The 21155-nt window shown below is 38.2% G+C and overlaps 1 protein-coding gene across 10 annotated transcripts in view; it reads left to right on the plus strand.

Moving 5' to 3' along the window:
• usp54 (ubiquitin specific peptidase 54) overlaps window positions 1–21155 on the plus strand; it is a 107405-nt gene that overhangs the window by 22491 nt on the left and 63759 nt on the right. The window contains exon 1 of one of the 10 annotated variants that reach the window (XM_008114243.3): window positions 3527–3764. The exons of 8 other annotated variants lie outside the window; for them this stretch is intronic. The gene's annotated coding sequence lies outside the window, so the exon portion shown is untranslated. Of the gene's footprint in view, window positions 1–3526; window positions 3765–21155 lie in introns of those variants that run through there. One more of the 10 variants, XM_008114245.3, reaches the window with a different exon arrangement.

Genomic DNA, 21155 nt, shown 5'->3' on the forward strand with positions numbered 1-21155 from the left:
TGTAGAACTGTCTAACTAACATGGCTCTGCAACTTACACTATACCCTCTCTTTTTCTCCATCTCCTCTTTCTTTCCCCCCTCTTTTACTGTTCACATGAGCTTTTTTCTTTAAAAAACAAAAACAAAATAAAAACTTATAATCTGTTTACTTCTATTGCTAATATAGACCATAACCCACAAGAACAGATGCATACCACAGTATCAGCATTTTTCTTGATACACGATCCAGCAGAGGAAAATCAAGAAATGATTCATGTTATCTTAGGAATGGCTAGACATATACAAAAGAACAAAATAGTGCACTTCCTGCTTCTCATACCTCCAGGTCTCTGACAAACCCTAGTTCTTTATAACATCTAAAAAGAACATGTGAGATAAGAAGGACCTTGTCTGTTCAAAAGACGATGAAAAAATGGTAGATAAGTGGTTAGTATATCTGAAGCATTTGTCTGATAAATCAGAGCTCAGCAATACTTCTCTGTCATGAGCAGTTTATTATGTTTCACATTAACCACTGTTAACAGATCTTATAGTAACAAACTCTGTTACTGAAAGGTGTTTTGCTTTGGATAAAAGACTCCAGTAGATTTTCCATATTGTGATTGGTGCAGATAATTATGAACATGTGTAGCCGGTACCAATTTTGATCACTACATTTAAAATCTTAGGATACAAGCTTAAAGAGAATGGTTGGACAATTGCATGTTGTAATGTATTGCCACAGCAAGAGTAGATGATTTCTTGATAAAGGTTACACATATCACAGGAATTACACATATGTGTAACCTTGATAAAGGTTACACATATCACAGGAATTACAAATGATAGCAACTATCCTCTTTATTCTGCAGCATTGTGTACACAGATACAGTAAAAAAAATATGTCAAATGACAAAGACCTTCGGGATATTAAAACCTGTGTAAAAATGAAAGACCATTTTTTAAATATTGGTCAATTGTTATTAAACTAGAACTTCATATATTACAACATGTATGATTAATTAAAAAAAACACTGAAAACAGGAAGCTGTGTTATACTATTTGGTTGAACACTTATTTAGGTTTTTGATTGATCAGTGACTGAATTTCTCTGGACAGTGTACATGAAGGAAACTTAGCTGCCTTGAGTGTCCAGTCTTGAGGAAAAGGTAGATTATAAATTAGTTACTTAAAACCTAAAGTGACCAGTTCATTTAGAGTGGACCTAGAAAAAAGAAAGAACAGCTCTTGGGTGAGTTCTGGGAAAGTGCGATGAACAGATATACTAACTGAAGGAAGATGTAGAAAGATCTGTGTGAGTGGTACAAGGACTGCCATAACGGCATACGTTTTTCCACTGTAAAGAAACTGTGTTCAAAAACAAAAATTATCTAAAATATTAATGAGAATTGCGATGTATTGAGATGCTCTTCATCCAAAGGGGTTTTTACCCTATGTTGGATGAGGTGTGTTCTACCAGAGCATCAAAAATTAAGAAGCAAAGTAGAAAAAATGAGCTTATTTCAGGTTCCACTCAATGGAGCCACCTACTGACATGAGAACATATCTCTTTGTGTGGGATGATTTGTTTTACCTTGATATATTACAAGATAAAAAATAGGCCAATGTCAAGAATCAGTAAATTTGTTGGGACCTCTTTTATTTATGGAGAGAAAAAACTAAACATGGCAGTTGACTAAAGTGACTAAAATATGGAAACTTGGTTTACAACTCTCAGGACAATGTAGTGGATTAAAGCCTTGCGACTTGAAGGTTGGGTTGCTGATCTGAAAGTTGCCAGGTTCGAATCCCACCCGGGGAGAGTGCGGATGAGCTCCCTCTATCAGCTCCAGCTCCATGCGGGGACATGAGAGAAGCCTCCCACAAGGATGATAAAAACATCAAAACATCCGGGTGTCCCCTGGGCAACGTCCTTGCAGACGGCTAATTCTCTCACACCAGAAGCAACTTGCAGTTTCTCAAGTCGCTCCTGACACACACAAAAAATGCAGTGAAGGTCTTAATTCTTTGTACATTCTTATTGTAGCATGAGAGCTAAAACCTGCAGGCAGAGTATAAACTATCCTCTCCTTACTTTAAGTTTTCTTATGCTCTGTGACACTTGGAAATGAGTACACTATGACACCACAGAGAGGGATATAGGTTTCATTGTCAGAAGTACAAAGACATCTTGCTTGGTCTCTTTCTCCTCCCTCCCATTCCTTCTTTGCACCACATACATCCACAACTCTCCCAGATGTAGGCTGCTACTATGAGTGTTGCTCCATTGACTCATCAGGCTGGCTGGACATGCTGGCCCCAGCACATCCTTTAGCCCTATCGAAGCTGCTCCAACATGAAGTGTATGGACAGGTATATTATTGTCTCTACACTAGATGACTCTTTCTCTGTGTTGCCAGTTGTTACCACTGTGCTGTTCTGCCTCTTTTCCCCCACCAAGTACAATACAAAGTGTTCTGGAAGAAGAAGAAAAAACTTGGAATGGTTCAGCAATATGCCTCGGTAGAAACCTGACTAAATGGGAGGAATCCTGAGAGAAGGCAGGAGGCTATACCCTGCCAATTTAGATTAATGTAGCCATTATGAGATACTAATTGATATATTGGATGTAAGGTTGTTCACAGGTAAAGGTTTTCCCCTGACATTAAGTCTAGTCGTGTCCAACTCTGGGGGTTGGTGCTCATCTCCATTTCTAAATCAAAGAGCTGGCCTTGTCCGTAGACACCTCCAAAGTTATGTGGCCGACATGACTGCATGGAGTGCTGTTACTATCCCACCAGAGCGGTACCTATTGATCTACTCACATTTACATATCTTTGAACTGTTGGGTTGGCAGAAGTTGGAGCTGACAGTGGGAGCTTACTCTACTCCCCAGACTCGAACTGCCGACCTTTTGGTCAGCAAGTTCAGTAGCTCAGTGGTTTAACCCACTGCATCATCAGGGACAAGAAAAGCCTACTTGTCATTGTTTTCTTTGTGTTGTTGAAGGCTTTCATGGCCAGAATCACTGGGTGGCTGTGAGTTTTCTGGACTGTACAGCAATGTTCCAGAAGTATTCCCTCCTGATGAAACGTCAGAAGAGAATTCTTCTGGAACATGGCCATACAGCCCAGAAAACTCACAGCAACCCATTGTTTTCTTTGTTTGCTGAATTGTGCCCACATTTCATATTGTTATTCTATTTGTATTTATATCATGTGTATGTAATATATTAAAGGTAGTCAGGGTGGAAAGGGGAATTTTATAATGAATATAAGGCAAAGAACAGAGTGCATAATGCAAGTTAAATGTTCTGGAAAGCTCATTAAAAAGAATTTACCATTTGTATTTTGTATGTGTTTGGTGCAAAAAGATGGGATAAAATAGAATTTTCTTGGCTGCTTGTTGCTTAGGAATTATGAATTCTGGCTTACTTTGTGCTGTAAATGGAAATCCTTTTCTGCTGACTTTTAAAGGGATCATTTTTTATCCTTGCTGGGTGAAGGAGAACAGGAGAAACACAAAAAATGGAATGATGATGGGAGTGTGTTCAGCAATGCTCAGAACATGCTGGCAAAGGCAGTTTCTGACTGTCACTTTAAAAGAAATGACCTGCTTGCTGGAGGAGGGGCAGTTCCCTGAGAATCAGGTGCATGTCTGTAGCAATGATGTCATCTTTCTAAGTAGACCTGCTCCTGAGAGCCGGATGCAGAGGAGAGAATGATTTCTTAATTGCAGATATCCAGCTGGAAAGAGTAAGAAATGAACAGAGCATAGGCAGTTTGTAAGCATTACAGTTATTTCTGAACTCATTTGCTGTCCTCCGGAAAGAATTTTTGTGTGAAGGTGATTCAGATAGCATGGTTTTTAATTGAAGACTATGAAAAGGCACAGGTTAGCCTGAAAAGGTGTGAGTTTAAAATGTGTAATATCCTGTATTTAGATGTAACATTGCAGAGGCCTCTTCCCAGTGACAGTAAATGTGTGTGCTTTCTTCCTAGGAAAAAATATGCTGTGTATTTTACAGAGAAATTCTGCCTGCTTCTTCAGTTGCAGCTGCCCTGTAACATTGGCATGTTGTATTATATAGCTAGGTCTTGATAAGAAATGTTCTATTTCTTTCTTCTTAGCATGCAGATGTAATTTATGCATGCAAAATAGACAGGGACAGCTACAGTTGGGGACCATTCTTCTGTTTTATGTGGTATGTGTCTGTGTATTCAGATATTGCTTGGAAGTCTTTTTGAGGTCTGGAAGTAATTTTTGGATTATGAAGAAATAAGACATCATGTTAGAATAGTAAATTACTAAATAAGAATTCTTTAATATGCTAATAACTAATAATGAATGTAATTGTGGTTTGCTACCACTCTTCCTGTGCTTCTCCTTGAGAAATAAGTGGGCCTTAGCAGATTGTTTTGGCATTAAAATATACAAGATGAGCATAGAAACATAGTTTAAGGCCAAAAGTAACCCAGTACAGAATCTACATTGAATATTTGTTCTCTTTGGAGGAAATGAAATGTTTACATTTGTCTGAAGGATTAATATAGCTTGAGGGCGCTTGTGGGTGGGAAAAGAATTCATAACTGAGAGAAACAGAAATTGAACTCTTGTCATTTATTTCAGGTTGTGATCTTTTATTTTTAGTGTTTATAGTATCTAGTTATGAAGCCCTGGGAATTAGTAAACTTCTTCACCGTTGAGAACTCTTGTGGATTAATATTAGTTATAGTTTAATGAAAAAGTTGAAATACACAATGAAATATCAGCAGGAAACAGGCACCAAAGACCAGCTTACTTGTGTACCTGTGAAAGCAACTATTCATTGTGAAGATAACTTGTCAGATATTTATATATAAGATAGTAGCAGGTCATTAGTCCTGATCACTCCTTGGTTAGAAAATTTCTGGTGTCAGTTTGTTTCTTGATTCAGTGCATAGTCAGCATTTGATAGTGTAGCTACGGTAGTAAGGAAACAAGAACATGACCGTCCAGGTTGAAGGTACTATGACAAGGACACAACAGTTAAGTCCTGGGCTACCTGTTCTGTTGTTAATGGAATGCTAAAGGAGCCAGAGAGAATCTCATTTGGGATAAATTACTGTATCCTTAGGAAATGGTTACGATTGTCCAGATAAGAGCTGGGTAGGGATAATAAGGGACACAAGAACCCATTAAAGAGATTGAGGTGCTACATACCAAATACATTTGGAAAATAAAACATTAAACTTTATATTATAGTACTAGAAGCCTCCAAGCTGATAAAAGAAAGCTGGATTAGATGTTTTTAAAGCAGAATATATACCGTATTTACTTGAGTCTAGTGCACCATAGATTGTAATGCACACCTCAATTTTGAGGTGAGCATTATAAAGAAATTGAATTGTCAGAGAAGCAAGGAGAAGTGATGCCCCCATTCACCAAGCCCCATTTTCCTTAGCTTCTCAGCTGAGAGTCTAAGGGAAATGGGGCCTGGGGAGGGGTGGCTTCCCAACTGACCTTATTCTTGGCCAGTTCTAGCCTCAGCCTGATGGAGGGGCACAGGCACATTTTGGCTCGCAATTCTATTGCAGAGTGTAATGCACATCTCCATTTTGGCTGAGCAATTAAGCCAATAAAGATGTGCATTACATCTGAGTAAGTACAGTATAGTGAGTATCATAGAAACCTGGTGCAATAAAGGAAGTTTGTATCTAGTGATGACTTGAAAGGTCTGCAGTAGGTTGAAACTGTACGAAGAATAGTAAGGACATGCTAGTAGTGGTGTCACTCTATATGTTGAAGAGGACATACAGTAAAACTAAAAATCTCAAATTGAAAGGAACCCCCTCATAGAATTTCAGTATGGCTGTGCCATGCAGTAATGTATAACTGGATACATACTGTTGCCTGCATGACCAAAATGCTCAGGGTGACCTTGAAATAATGATAATGGAAATAAAGGAAGAGTTCAAAACAGAAGCTATTGTAATTAAGGATGACTTCATTTATTCGTGCATGAACTGAGAAAAAGTTATGTGCAGGTTACAAAATATGTATTTATAACAGAACTGGTTGACCTGGTACTAATGATAGGGAACCACAGACGTTCTATTAAGTAATGCGCAAGATAGAGAATGAGATACTTTGTAGAATTTATTAGAAACAGTGACTGTTGTACTATCAAATTTTGAATGTGCATGGATAAGTACCAAAAAGGCTTTGTATTACCACATTAACTTCATAAAAGAAGAACTAAGTTAATGCGAGTTGTAAAAAAAAACTTGAAAGGGAAAATCAAGGGGACTGAATTTATTCATAATGTTTAGAAGTTTGTCTGAACCATAATAAATACAGTGATACTTTGAGTTAAGTGTTTAATTTGTTCAGTGACCAAGCTCTTAACTCAAATCACTCCTGTCTCAAAGCTAATTTCCCATTGAAATGCAATGAAATACTATTAATCCATTCCAGGGCCCCACCCCTCTTCATTTTTTGTACATGTTTTTAAATGAGAAAATGTACTTTATAAAGGCACATTCACATGGAACAATAAAAAAGATAGATAAACTTTAACATGGTAGAAGCACAAAGTGAAGAGGCAGAAGCATCATTTTCTTCATACTGTACTCATTTCATCCTCCCTTCCTCTCTTGCTCTCTCCCTCTCTCTCGCTTAATGAAGCCAAATATACCAGGAATAAAACCCACACAAAATCTACTAACCCAAAGTTCCTCAAAAGAGTCAAGAACAAAGCAGATAGCAATCTCCCAAAGCGAACAAAAGCTCAAGGCACGGAGGCTGCTCCCTTGAACCCCTAAAGCCCTGTACTCTTGTGCTAGCTCTCCCTAACTTGTAGTAATGCTCCCTGTGACACTAACTCTTAACTAAAAATGCTGCTTGTATGTCAAAGTGAAACCTGGGCAAAGTGATGGCTCTTAATTCAAAACACTATTAAGTTGAAATACCCTTAAGTCAAGATTCCACTGTACTAATATGCTGTGGAAGGTGAATAGGGTGAAGATACTGCAAATCCCATAGTCTTTGGTCCATCCTTGCCCAAACTGCTGTAGTGTGTAAAGTATGCCATTTGGGATATGTGTGCCAAGTTGGGTTCAGTTCTGTCATTCGTGGCAGTTGCAGTGGTCTCAGGAAGTGAGTGAAGGTACTGCAAATCCCATCATCTGTGGTCCATTCTCCCCCAAACCGCACCAGGCCGTAAAGAGCATTATGGGGTTATGTGTCTGTCAAATTTGCTCCAGGTCTGTAATTCCTGGCAGTCACAGTGGCCTGTGGAAGTGGCAACCAATCAGAAAGCTGCCACATACACAGCCGCATACATACAAACATATAGATAGATAATATATAATTTCATATAAAGTGGAAATTTAAGAAAAGAAAAAAAAACTGGAGACCAGTTAGGAGAATATGTGGTCTATTGAGCCATTCTGATTCCCTATATTGGAAGAAGGATGGGATAAAATTAAGTAAATAATAAAGGGAGCTAAATATGTACAAACTCAGGATAAAGAGACTGTGGATATGCTGTATGTCTTCATGACAGAAGATACAACACAGATTTCTGTGTCTGAACAGACTGTTTCAGGAAGGAGATTTTATGAATATAAACAAATGTTGGTAACTGGAGATGAAGAACTCAATTATAAATTGCTGATTTTTCAACAATATAAATGTTTGACAAATGATTAGCCTCTCTGGCAGAGAAGTAACAGGTGCCTCGTGTAATCCTATTTTATAAAACAAGAATCCAGGGAGATAAGGAAATTATAGACCATGTAAATGAATGTCTTCCCAAACTAAATTGGTGAAAAGTATTGTTAAAAATAAAATTCTCAAGGACATAGGAGGCAAGTCTTTTTGAGGAAAAAGTTAGCATGACTTCTGTAAAAAGCATTATTTTGTCTCATTAAATTTTTACAGTTCTTGGACAGTGTCAACAGATGTGGAGACATGTGATGCAGTAAACATTGTGTACTTGGAGTTTTGATAAGCTTTTTGGTCCCTCAGCAATGACCACTGAAGAAACTTAGCAGTCATAGGACAGAGGGAGAAGCCTTCTTATAGATTAGTACTAGAAACAGAGACAGTTTTGATATGGAAGGAGCAAAGAAGTGAGCTCTGACAAAACTCCTGACCTCCAAATAAAATTGTTGATGATATTTTTTTTTTAAAAAAAAGAGTGCAGGTATTTTATGTGTATCAGAATACAGAAGATAAAGTTTAAACCAGAAATGATGTAGACAGAGAAATCTAGTGATTTTGATAGAATGCATCAACTAATGTTGATCAATGTTGCAGCAAATGAAAGAGTGAGAGGAAAGCCAGCTATCCTGGCTAGCCCCCAGAAAGTCTCCCCAACTCTGCACCTTTCATGTGTCTACTATGTGTGTAGCTTATGTTCTATTATGGGCTAACTGCAAGAGGAAGTCTCACCAGCTTAAAATACAGAAGAAAAGTGATTGGGGGGTGGAGGGGGAGAACCTAAATATTTTTGAGACTGATTAATTTTGTATGAGTTTTTGTGGATAAAAATCAACTTCTTTATGTGCACTTATGGAGCTATAGTAAACCCACAGGTATTTAATCATAGGTACACTGTGGTGGGGTGGTGGAATAGGATTGTGTTTGAGCCCTTGAAGTTAGAAACCTATTTTTGTGTTCCTTTAAGTTGTTTCCAACTTACTGCAACCCTGTCACTGGGTTTTCTTGGCGGGTATTGCCTTTGCCTTCCTCTCGGGCTAAGAGAATGTGACTTGGCTATGATTACCCAGTGCATTTCCTTGTCAGATGGGGCTCTGAATCCTGGTTTGTGAAATGTTTGTTTTATTGCCAGTAAGCCTCACCCTACAGCTGCAGCAAGTGCAAATTGGTAGCTGTCTTGCTTGCAAGAGAAGGTCAGTACATTACGTCTACATGCTGAATCCCTTCAGTGCATCAAAGAATGCAAGAATTTCCTGGGTAGAACAGAGGGAGAATTGATTCTACAGAACCAACAGGAAGAAACTGCCAGTGTAAATGAAGAGGCCTGTAAGAGTGAGGAAACACCATGGAGGATAGTCAGTGTTGAAACTGACCATATAGAAGAGCTTCAGAACCTCTCTGACAAAGCTGTTGCTTCAAGTATCTTCACGAGAAAAACAATAGGGAAAATGCTCAAATAGGAAATATGCAGCAAGGTAACTTCCAAGCAGAATAAGAAGAAAAGAAAGGTGCTAGTAGTTGGAGACTTGTTGCTCAGGAGCATAGATACCCCTGTGCCAGCCTGATGACATGAATTGGGAAGTGTGCTGTCTTCCTGGAATACATATTTGGGATATCATTGATAACCTGCCAAAACTCATGAAGAAAAGATCAGTGTGCTTTCTTATTCATAGGGCTACTAATTATACTGCCAAGAATATGATTGAGCAGATTACCTTTTTTTGGGAAGCTATGAGCGGTTAGACTAAAAAACATGACCAACTTTTGGGATGATTCCACCAAAGTATAGCAGAGTGCTAGAAACACACTTCATAACCAGCAGAAATTTACATGTGGTGAGCTGGGATAAACTTCTGTTGCATAGGATGGCACAGGATGCCAGAGCCAAAAAATGTAAGTTCAAAAGTATTTATTGAAGTAAAAGAAATACATTCTGGATAGAAAAGTCATTGGAGCTAACTGACTTTCTAAATCTCCTATTCTAAGGAAGGCAAAAGGTAAATATATCAATAATATGCATGCAGCTACTTCTTGCCTGGAGAATGGCAAGACAGGAGGAGACAAAATGCAGAAGAGAAAAAAAAGGAGGCCGACCAAAGCTCGGGCCTCATCTAAATGCCAATAAGGAAAAAGTTACCTCATACCTCAAAGAGATCACATTGCTACATCAATCAAATGGGAGAGGAGATAGAACAAACAGGAAGAGAGAAGTAGAGACAGAAAGCTCCTTCTAGGAAGGCATGCATAGGAATAGAGAAAGGGACCCTCATTCTAATCCTGTTTTCTTGGTCTAGCTACTCATTAGGTACTGGAGACTTGTGGAGTCCAGGATGACATCCAACACCTTTATGTTTTGAAACTTTGGGCAGAGTTTGACACCAAAATCCATGGATGCTCAAGTTGCATTATATACAGGGCTAAATCAAGTTTGTTTCTTGGGTTTTTAAAAATGTTTTCAAACTTTGGGTTGTTGAATCTGTAGAAATGGAAGGCTGTCTGTAGACAAAATTTACAATTAAACTTAAATTTGGTCATTTGGTCAGCTTTTATAGAACAATACAACTGATGTTGTTATACATCTTTTTTATTTTATTTTCCAGCTTTTTTATATTGGAACATTATTATATGTTAGTAGTTGCTTATTCATTCAGTCGCTTCCAACTCTTCGTGACCTCATGGACCAGCCCACACCAGAGGTCCCTGTTGGCCGTCGCCACCCCCAGCTCCTTTAAGGTTAAGCCAGTCACTTCAAGGATACCATCCATCTATCTATCTTGCCCTTGGTCGGCCCCTCTTCCTTTTTCCTTCCATTTTCCTAGCATCATTACCTTCTCCAAGCTTTCCTATCTTCTCATTATGTGGTCAAAGTAGTCCCCTTGGGTGAGAAGGGTGGGGTAGAAATGTTGTAAATAAATGTAAATAAATAAATATTATATGAGGTGTGTTCAAAAAGTATCCAACCATAATTGTTTGTGAGTAAGCAAATGAAGTTAGGGAGGCGTGGTTGGTACACCTGTGTAGGCGATCTTAATGCTCATGCTTGAATTTTTCTTGCCTGCAGAAGTTGTCAATCACTGGCAGACAACTGATGAAGTTAGTAAGCATAAGTGAGTGCAGTTTGATTTTCATTTTTGACAAAATGTCTTAAAAACTTGAACAACCTTACTACATTAAATTTTATGTAAAGCTTGGTGATTCCCAAGTGGAAACAATCTGCAAGATTCAACAGGCCTTCGGGGATAAAGTCAATTTTGCTAATTGGGCACCAGCACAGATAAAGGGGTGGTACAACCGCTTCAAAGACGATTGCACATCATTGGAGAGTGAAGCATGTCTTGGTAGGCCCTTGACATCCAGAAATGAGACCGTCTTTGACCAAGTGAAGACCTGGTGATGCAGGATTGTTGAATCACAATCAGAAAATGTGCAGATGAGGTAAGCATCAGCGTTGGATCTGTTCATTCCATTTTGACTGGGAATTTGAGCTTCAGGAGAATCTCAGCGAAATTTGTGCCAAAGCTGCTAACGATCGAGCAGAAGCAACTCCGTTTGGAGATCACACAGAATATGCTGCAGACTTTGAACAGTGGTCCTAACTTCCTCAACACTGATGAGTCCTGGGTTTATGGGCGTGACCCAGAAATCAAGTTGCAGTCAGCACAACAGAGGCCAAAAAAGCAAGGCAGATCCACAGCAATGTCAAAGTCATGTTGACCCTCTTCATTGATGCCAGTGGCATGGTTCATCATGCGTACGCATCACACGACACAACTATCACCAAGGACTACTATCAAGAGTTTTTGCGTTGCCTTTGTAACACTGTGAGATTCAAACGGCCAGTTCCAGATAATGTACCTGCCCATTCTTCATGTTTGATACAGTTTCCTGGCCAAACACAACACACTCGTGCTTTGTCAGGCTCCCTACTCTCCCATCATGGTGCCATGTGACATCTGGCTTTTCCCCAAGCTGAAAATGCCCCTGAAAGGAATCAGATTTCAGTTCAGAGAAGACATTATGCAGAATGCGCTGGATCATCTATACGCCATTTCAAAAGAGGTATTTCAGCGCTGTTTCAGACAGTGGCAGGACCTTTAGGAGAAGTGTGTGGCAGCCCAAGGAGACTACTTAGAAGGAGATTCGTGTAAGATTCATAAAAATATTTTTATGAATAAAATTGGATACCTTTTTGCACACACCTCATATGTGACTGAAAACTCTTTTGAATGTAAGAAAAACATAATAAAGAACAGATTTCATAATTGTGGGACAAGTCAAAGAGGATTATAATCAAATATGGACCTTGGATTTTAACAAGTTTTGGGAAATATTGGATGGAATCTTTCAGCTAGGCATACTAAAGGAAAAATACACCCAGCAAGGAGGAGTATTTTTTCAAAAGGAATTGCGAAAGGTAGAATCACAAACAATCTCATGAAGGAAGAAAAATAAGAAACATTTAAAACAATCCATGTAGCTGCACAGCAAATTCAAGGAGGAAAAGAAAAGAAAAAAGAGAATGGAAGGAAGGACTAACCTCTAAGGAAATGCACAGGTGTGTAGCCCAAGCTTACAGGAATTGTACAAAGAAAACTAAAGCTCAGAATGAGGTGAGAATGGCTGTGTAAGAAAGGATCAACAAAAAGGGGGTTTCAGATACATTTAAGATAGGAGAATTACCAAGGAGACAGTGAAGGTCGTTCTTTAGTAAAGTAATGGTGAAATGCTCACAATGAAAAGGCAGAACTACAGCAACTATTTTTTTTCACACTCCCCCTCAAATGTGTGCTTCATTTCATCAACAGAGACCTTGGCAAGGAATCTGGATTACAAATCAATATTGATAGGGAATCACCTAGCTAACCTAAATGAGTTCAAATTTGCTGTCAGGCGAATCGCATCCCACAGAGATCAGTAAGAGCCACCATGATTTAGCTAAGGATTAATCTTGCCAAACCAAAATATTCTTTAAAATCAGGTCCCTGGTTTAGTAAATGTTCGAAATTCTGTAGATATCATTTATCTGGAGGTTGACAAAGGTCCTCTATAATATTTTGATTAGTAAATTGATTAAATATGAAATAGATGGGAACAATGTCAGATGGATCAAAAAGTCATCATCAATAGATATACTTCAAACTGGAAGGAGGTCTTAAATTGTAGTGCCTCAAGGTTCTGTCCTAAGGTCATTAGTCTTCAACTTTTTTGTCAATGACTTCAGTGACAAGGTGGAGGGAATGATCAAAGTTGACAACAATAGAAAACTGGGACAAGTGACTAACAAATTAGCAAAGGATCAAAATTCAAAAGAACCTAAATAAATCAGAATATTGGACAGAAACTAAGAGTGAAATTCAATACATACCAATGCAGGATTCTACATTTGGCCACAAAAGCTATATGCACAGGTATAGTATAGGGATGCATGATCCAGCAGTATTACTTGCAAAAGGGACCTTGATGTTGGTGATAAGTTGAACATGAGCTAGCAGCAGAGCCGGTATTTTTCAAGTATAGGCGAACAGAATTTTGCCCCCCCCCCCCAAAACCAATCACTGAAAAATAAAAACATTGGATAAGTGAAAATGTTGGATAATAAGGAGGGATTAAGGAAAAGCCTATTAAACATCAAATTACATTAAGATTTTACAAATTAAGCACCAAAACATAATGTTTTCCAACAAATCAACAGAAAAAGCAGTCTCGACTGCGCCCCCGTATGTTTTGCGCCCGAAGCGACCGCTTAATTCGCCTCATTGTTGGACCGGCTCTGGCTAGCAGTGTGGTGCTACAGCAGAAAATGAATGCTATTTTAGCCTGCATTAGTGAAAGCATTGTTTCCAAGTCAAGGGAAGTAATAGTTCAATAATATTCTGCTGGTCAGGTCTCATCTGGAAAGCTGCATCCTGTTCTAGGCACCTTGTTTGAAGAAGGATAAAAATAAGTTTGAACGGGTTGAAAAGAGAACAAAACATGAGGAAAGGTTGAAAGAGTTGGGCATGTTTAGCTGGGTGAAGAGAAGACTATGAATAACATGATTGCACTTTTCAAATACTTCAGGGTGTCAGGACCCAGGCTGCAGAGCACCAATAACCATGCGCAGAGACCAGAATCTAACTAATATCTTTATTAAGGAAATATATAAAGTTAATAAAAACAAGTGTAGAATATAGTTCAGAAGTAGACCTTTCAGGAAAGGTCAAATATAGTCCAGGAAAACAATGTCCAATATGAAATATTAAGGTCCAAAGTTGTAATCCAATAACCGAAACACACACTTTGCCAAGCAAAGTGAGGGGAAATGACAAGGTCCTTTAGTCCATGGAGCTTAATGCAAGGCTAGGAAGCAAACTAGATTCTTGGCAAACAAGGCTTGATTCAAGGCAACAAGAAGCGAGGAGCAAGAACAGGGTCCGTGGCGAAATCCGTGGCGAGGTCCGGGGAACAAGGCAGGGCTGGAACGAGAGCAAGGTCCTGGAAACTGGAGTAGCGTAGTCCACATACAATCTACTCCCGAAGCTGACGAATTGACTCCGCAAGGATTCCTTTGTGTCCAAACACCTATATAGGATCTTGTTTTCCCGCCAAAGAACACCTTCTCTGGGGAACAAGAAACGAAACCTATGCTGTGTCCAGATGCATGACTCCTTAAACTTTCCCAAGGGAAACAGACTTAATCATCTAATTGTCTGGCAGCTATCCTAGCGCTCCGGCGAGTCGCCTCCCGAGCGCTTCTATCTTGATTATAATAAAGACGGCGAGAAAATGGGGGAGATTTCTGCTCAAGGCTTGTTTGGCTGATTTCTTGTGGGCAAACATCCTGCAGCTGCAAGGGCTCCAAATCCGGCAGAAACGGTGGGAAACCCAAGTTTTCCTCTTCATCTGACACAACAGTACTAGGAACAGGACTACATGGCCCATGAGTCATCACACAGGGGCTATCGTGGTGAGGAGTGGCCTGCTCCCTGCTGCCTTTGGGATAGGACCGATTTAATGGTTTGATATTACAAGAGAGTAAATTTCAGTTGAACAGTAGAAGGAACTTTTTCACCGAAGAAGAGCCCCACTCAGACACTTAATATGTCAATAGCCAGGACTCCCAAATTTAATCTGTAGAATCTTGTTATAGGCTGGATTCTTTGTATATCTTGCAGATTTAAATTTTGAAAATTAATAAATAGCAGTATACTGTCTGGAATTCTGTTGTGTGGCCTGGGGTTAAGCATTTGTAACTTTGATTGTTTAGTATTCACGATCCCAGTGTAACTTGAAAAACACACAGCAACCCAGTGCTTCCAGCCATGAAAGCATTCAACAATACCAATGTAGCCTCTAGTTTAGATCCCCAATTCCCACTTATTGGGTAGCAGTTGCTGTGGTCAAGAGGAGTCTGTTTCCCTGTTGTTTGGGGGGAAATTGTGATGAGGTCCTACTTTTGCCAGAAGATCACTCACTGCAGGGGTAAGAATGTCAGCTGCTTCCTAATTGACAAGGAATAGACCCCCATAAATTGTACTTCCTGCTGCTTGGTGGGTGGGGATTAAGGAGATCAGGATGGGATTTATTGCATAGGACTGCAGCTATGATGCTTACGTTTTTACAACTCCCTAGCAGTACCCTAGTCATTGGAATGGAGAATTCAAGTGTCTGTGTGTATAGTATTAAACAGAGCTTGAATAAACTATTGGGGGAAGAGAGAAATCCAGTAGAAGTTTTTTTAAAAAAGATTTCCTCCATTATGTGCTGAACTTCATATGCGCACATGCTGATATGTTTGTATTTATATTAAGATGTATTTTTATCCTTTACAATTTTATGTTGTAAATCGCCTAGAGCATCTTGGATGGAGGGCAATTAATAAGTAATTAAATGATGATGATGATGATGATGATGATGATGATGATATACGGTCCAGCACATAACGGAGTGATTTTTTAAATTTTAAACACCTTCCACCGATTTTTCCTGTCCGCCCTCCATTTTGTTCCGGTACAGAGGAAGCCTGTGAGGATGACGAGGGAAGAAATCTGTGTGGGGACATGTTCTCAGGTCCCGTTTTTTTTCTTCTTCTTCCATTTAAAACCCTCATTTTCATGCTGTCTGGAAGTGCCCTGAGTCATATATAATGCAATCATCTGAGGCAGGTAGCCAGATTAATGGTGACAGGTTACACTGTTTGGTGATTGGATACTTAGTACCCTTGTACATGTTGCTAATTATACGTTTATGTGTTTAGATACTGAGTAGACATGCTCAAAAGATCATATCACTATTACCATATAGCTAATTGGTCAATAACGGAAGGCCAATTAACAGTAATAATTACTGATTGGTACATAGGGAAAGAGGGGATAGTATAAAACTACATGCTGGGGATAAAAAGTAGGATGTTTATTATGACCTCCAGCAAGGTCACACCTAGCTGTCTTAGCTCCTTTACTGTTGTTGATGTTCCTTGCTGATGATGGCCGATACTTTTAAAATGCTGGTAAGAGAGAGGAATAGAAACTTTCTCTATATTATAGGCTATTACGTATTGCACTGTAGTGAAATGCTTGGTATTAAAATTAAACAGATGCCTCTGTCTGAGATGGATGTGGAAGTGCATGCGTATTTATTGATTGTATAGCTGCCTGTTTAGTAAACAGGAATCAGAATGTAGTTTTATGCTAGTTGGTGAGGTTCTTCTACCCAAAATCCAATGGCAATGGACCAATCATATTCATCCATCATACAGCAATATTCTAACTGTGAACACACACCTGGGACCTTCAGTAGCATTTAATATGAATGTATTAATTGACTCTGAGTGCAGGATGTAGCACATACAAGCAGATCTAGAAGAACTGGTTGAGAAAGTACCTTCATGAAATGAAACCAAAGATAAACAAACAAGAATTCCTTTCATGCTAAGCAAACAAACAGCAATTCATTGATAGACTAACATTGTTTTTGAAAGACAAGGGTCTTACAGTTCTTCAAGCTAGTAGGGATGCTAATGTTTTGATTGTTCAAAAAGCTGTCACACTAGCCCATTCCACTGACTCTGTCCTAGTAGGAGATAGCACTCATCCATTTCTTCTGCTTTGTTCTCGTACCTCAACATCAAACAAGATGTACTTTCTGCAAAAATTAATTTTCAGCAATATTGCAGTAGAAATATTTCCAAACTATTATACAACCCTCAATTTACATTTAGGACCCAGATTCCAAGATTTGGGAAAGATCAATAGTTTCTTTTAAATTACTGGCTCTTTTACAATTTCTTTCACAATGTTTCATTGCTGTATATCCTCCCTATTGCCCTAAAAGCATGTGCAATACCCTAGGGGCACCACAGATCATCCAGTCATTGTATTTTATCTTTGGGAAAACCAATTCCAAGTTCCTGTGACTTTTTTTGAGATGTACCAAGTGACCGACAGGTACAGAGACATACTTGTTCTCATTGTGCAAAAGGACAGCTTTTAGTAGAGTTGATGAAAAGTCTCAATTTATCCACTCTGTACTCAGTGTCAAATTTCTGTATCAAACTACTGTAAACGGAATCATCCTCCTGTAAAAAGTAAAGAATAAACTCATTTTGTTTGCTCCTATATAAATTTAATAATGTTCTAACTGCTAACAATGCTTTTAAATCTAGAGAAGAGCTTACCAAATATTTCATGTTGATGACACACTTTTTAGACATGCACAATTTTGTTACACAGTAATTCATCTCTTATCGAAGATACGGTCACATCATAAATCGTAATAATGAAATGTGTTGGGAACACGACATACTTCATGAAAACATTTCAGTTATATTTTTAAAAATATATGATTTGCAAAATAACATACATGTCCAAGATTTTTGTCATTTATGAGTAACAATATATGTATATGCAAGAATTAAAAATGGTGTAAAACTAATAAAATAACTGCATGCAAGTTGGTATTGCTTTTTTCACATAGATGTTTGTGCAGCACACCAACACATTGCAGCCAACACACGAATGTGCCATCACACAAAGTTTGAGCAGCTCTGATCTAGATCCCAAGAGCAGAATCCTTGAGTGATCTCAGATCTCTTACTAAAATCATTTAATACAGAACTGGGGGTCTTGACTTGCTATATCAAACTGAAATTCTTCATAATCAGTCTTGGAACCAGAATTACATGGGGAATCTTCCTAAGTTTCTGGTGGAAGTGGAATTTCTGGGATTGTGACAAGTTGTAGAGTTAATAGCAGATTTGGATAGAAAATTATTTTATTTATTTCTTGTGTTGTAGCTTGCAACATCACAAGAACAAGAATGATCATTATCCGAGTTATTTTTTGTTTCTTCTTAGCACACACCATCTGAATTCTTTCTTTTTGCCTTTAGATTTCTTTCTTAGATCCTCTACACAAATAAACTGTGTGTGGAGCCCATAATTTATCTTACATTTCTTTCACATTTCTTGATTTTAAAAAAATCCCCAATAATGTAACAATAATTTGCTGGACATATCCACACTGAGTCGTGATTCACAACTTACTGCAAATATAGAACATTTATCCCAAATAGAGTAGGGGCCCTTCCACACAGCCCTATATTCCAGAATATCAAGGCAGAAAGTCCCACATTTACTGAGTGTGGACTCAGATAACCGGTTCAAAGCAGATATTGTGGGATTTTCTGCCTTGATATTCTGGGATATAGGGCTGTGTGAAAGGGCCCTAAGAAAGAGGGTTAAATTTTTCTTATAAACTTTCAAAATATTTCAGTTTGATTGTATGAGACAAAATCCATTCAAAAGCACTAAAAGAAATCACATTGGAATATGAACATTTGCATGTAATCAAAGCTGAGTAACAAGTGAATTGTTAAAAAAAATAGCAAATTCCAGAAAAACTATGAGGTGTGACATTTTTATTGTGTTTTTCAAATTCAGCACCTAAAATACACTAAAAACAGCTACAAGGGTAAATAAAATCATCACAGGAAATGATTCTGAAACCACAGACCTGATTCTTAAGGGGGGGGGGGGGGGGGAGAGAGAGACTTAACCTATTGAAGAACCTGAGTAAGAAAATTACCCATCGGTCTTGTTTCTGCTTTTTTAATTAACATATTTTAAATACCAACAACACTTGTATATTTCAGGTATTTTAGAAATAAGATGAATTGTCCATAAAAAATATTTTCCAATCTCAGATACTGTTGAAAACCTCATATAATGATTCAGGAGAAAGGGATAGTTCAAAAAGGGGAAATGTGTGGATCACGTTTTGGAAAGGAAGTGAAAAGGGGGTCCATATACCTTTAAACCTGGGATTCATAAAAGATGGTGTCAGATTAATCAGAAGATTTAGATGATGTGAGTTTTAAAATTATAGTCTTTTCTTTGAAGTGAAAACATACCAAAACCTCCTTAGAAGCCTTTTATTGTGAGTGGAACTTTGAAAATTAATTTATGTAAATAAAAAATCTATTAGTTACATTGTTTTTTTCTGGCAGATGTAGTACAATGAACCAATGTTCGCTGCATTCCTACAAGGATGAAACTTGTAGCTACATTTATAGTTGCACCAGTCATGGCAATGCAGTTAATAAAATGGCACAGATTTATTTATGCCATTCTGTTGTTTGACATACATCTGTCCAATGTCTTAACACATCCAATAGTTTGGAAAACAGGTTTTGTAGATAATTGATATTATTGGCGTGATGTTTTACTATGTCAAGAGTATTAGAATTATATTTATATTACTGTAAGAACGAGCATTTAGAAGACCTTAGACTAGTTTGTAATCTGTGAGGACACATAACCACATAATGACTGTGCTCAAATGTGGAGTAAACTTTTAATATTCATTGTTTAGTTGGCAGGCTGTCTGTCCTGATTTAATAATCCTCTTGAGGATAGTAGACATTCAAGTGTGTTGTCATAAAATGTATTCAAAGCGTTGACTTCTCTTTCTACCTAGACAATTGTGCTCAATTTCAACCCTGCACCTCCTCTATGAGGGAGGAAGGGTTGTTGCTTTTGATGTTGCGCTGAGCTTCTAAGCACTTCTGAGGCTCACTTTGCCTGCCAAGGCAGGCTCTATCCTTATCAAACTGTGATGGAATGGTGAAGGACTTGTGTTTGTCAGCAGGATATTGAGGTGCTTATTAAGGGAAAACATTTCGGTACATATTTCCAAGCTATATATCAGAGCTTTCCAAATAGTGTGTTGGGACACACTAGTGTGTTGTCTGTAGCCCCTAGGTGTGTAGCGTGAAACCCCCCCCCCCCCACACACACACACACAAACAAAGGTTGGTGCTGTTCAAATGTAGGTACTTTTATAACTTTTATAATTTGAGGTTTGTTGATTGAGTTGCACTAATTACCACTAAAATGGGTAAGCTCCTAATTAAGAAAAGAAAATCTGTTTGTGATGAACCACATGGAGTGACTACAGAGGAAACAACACAAGAATCAACTGTAGTGCATAAGTGTAAAGGGGAAAAAATCCAACTCTCATTTATACGGTAAATGAAACTTATATATAGTATACATTATATGAAACTTATATATTATATATATTATTTATTGTACGTATTATATAGTGTGAAACTTTTTATAAGGGGTTGATTTAAGAGGAATCCCAGTAAACTGAATTACGATGTTACGGAGTGATACATGTCTAAAAAAGTATCACCAACATGAAAAGTTTGAAAAGCTCTTTAGCCTCTGAAGAAACACTGGCCAATGCACTTATGGACTCTTGACTCAATGAATCTGCTAAAGGCTGTACACATATTATGATGCCTCAATCGGGATTATTGAACATCAAGCTTCTGTTCCATGGCAGTCATATGCTCACTTCTTTAGATATATATTGGCATGAGCACACTTGTCTTCATTCTCACAGTTGCAGCACTTCACTGAAATGTGTTCCTGCAATCACACTTCTACAAGCTCTTATAACCCCGCCTCTTGTATTCTGGTTGCTCCATAATTTATTTTTATTACCTCTTTGAAATATTTTGATAATTTCAGCACTGGTTAATTTTTAAAAGACAAATAGTACTTCAACATATTAAATAAACAGCTTTAGAATGGAGATGGGTAGAATTTCACTCCCGGTGTCACTGCAACTGCTGACATGCCAGGACACAAGCGAACTGGCCCATCACACAACGTAGATTACAGGAACATTGCGGGATTGGCAGCTATTGACAGGTTTTATCTGTCAGTAGCGGGGAACGAGTTAAGCATGGGGAGGAAGCATTTAGATCAGGGGTCCCCAAACTTTTTAAGCCGAGGGCCGGACCACAATCCTTCAGACTGTTGAGGGGCCAGATCATCATTTTAAAAAAAATACAAACAAATTCTGATGCACATTGCACATGTCTTATTTGTAGTGCAAAAACAACAACAAGAAGAACAATGAAAAAACAATACAATATTTAAAAATAAAAATAATTTTAGCCAATATACATTTATCAGGATTTC

The sequence above is a fragment of the Anolis carolinensis genome, chromosome 3 (assembly GCF_035594765.1).
Source record: "Anolis carolinensis isolate JA03-04 chromosome 3, rAnoCar3.1.pri, whole genome shotgun sequence".
Taxonomy (NCBI): domain Eukaryota; kingdom Metazoa; phylum Chordata; class Lepidosauria; order Squamata; family Dactyloidae; genus Anolis; species Anolis carolinensis.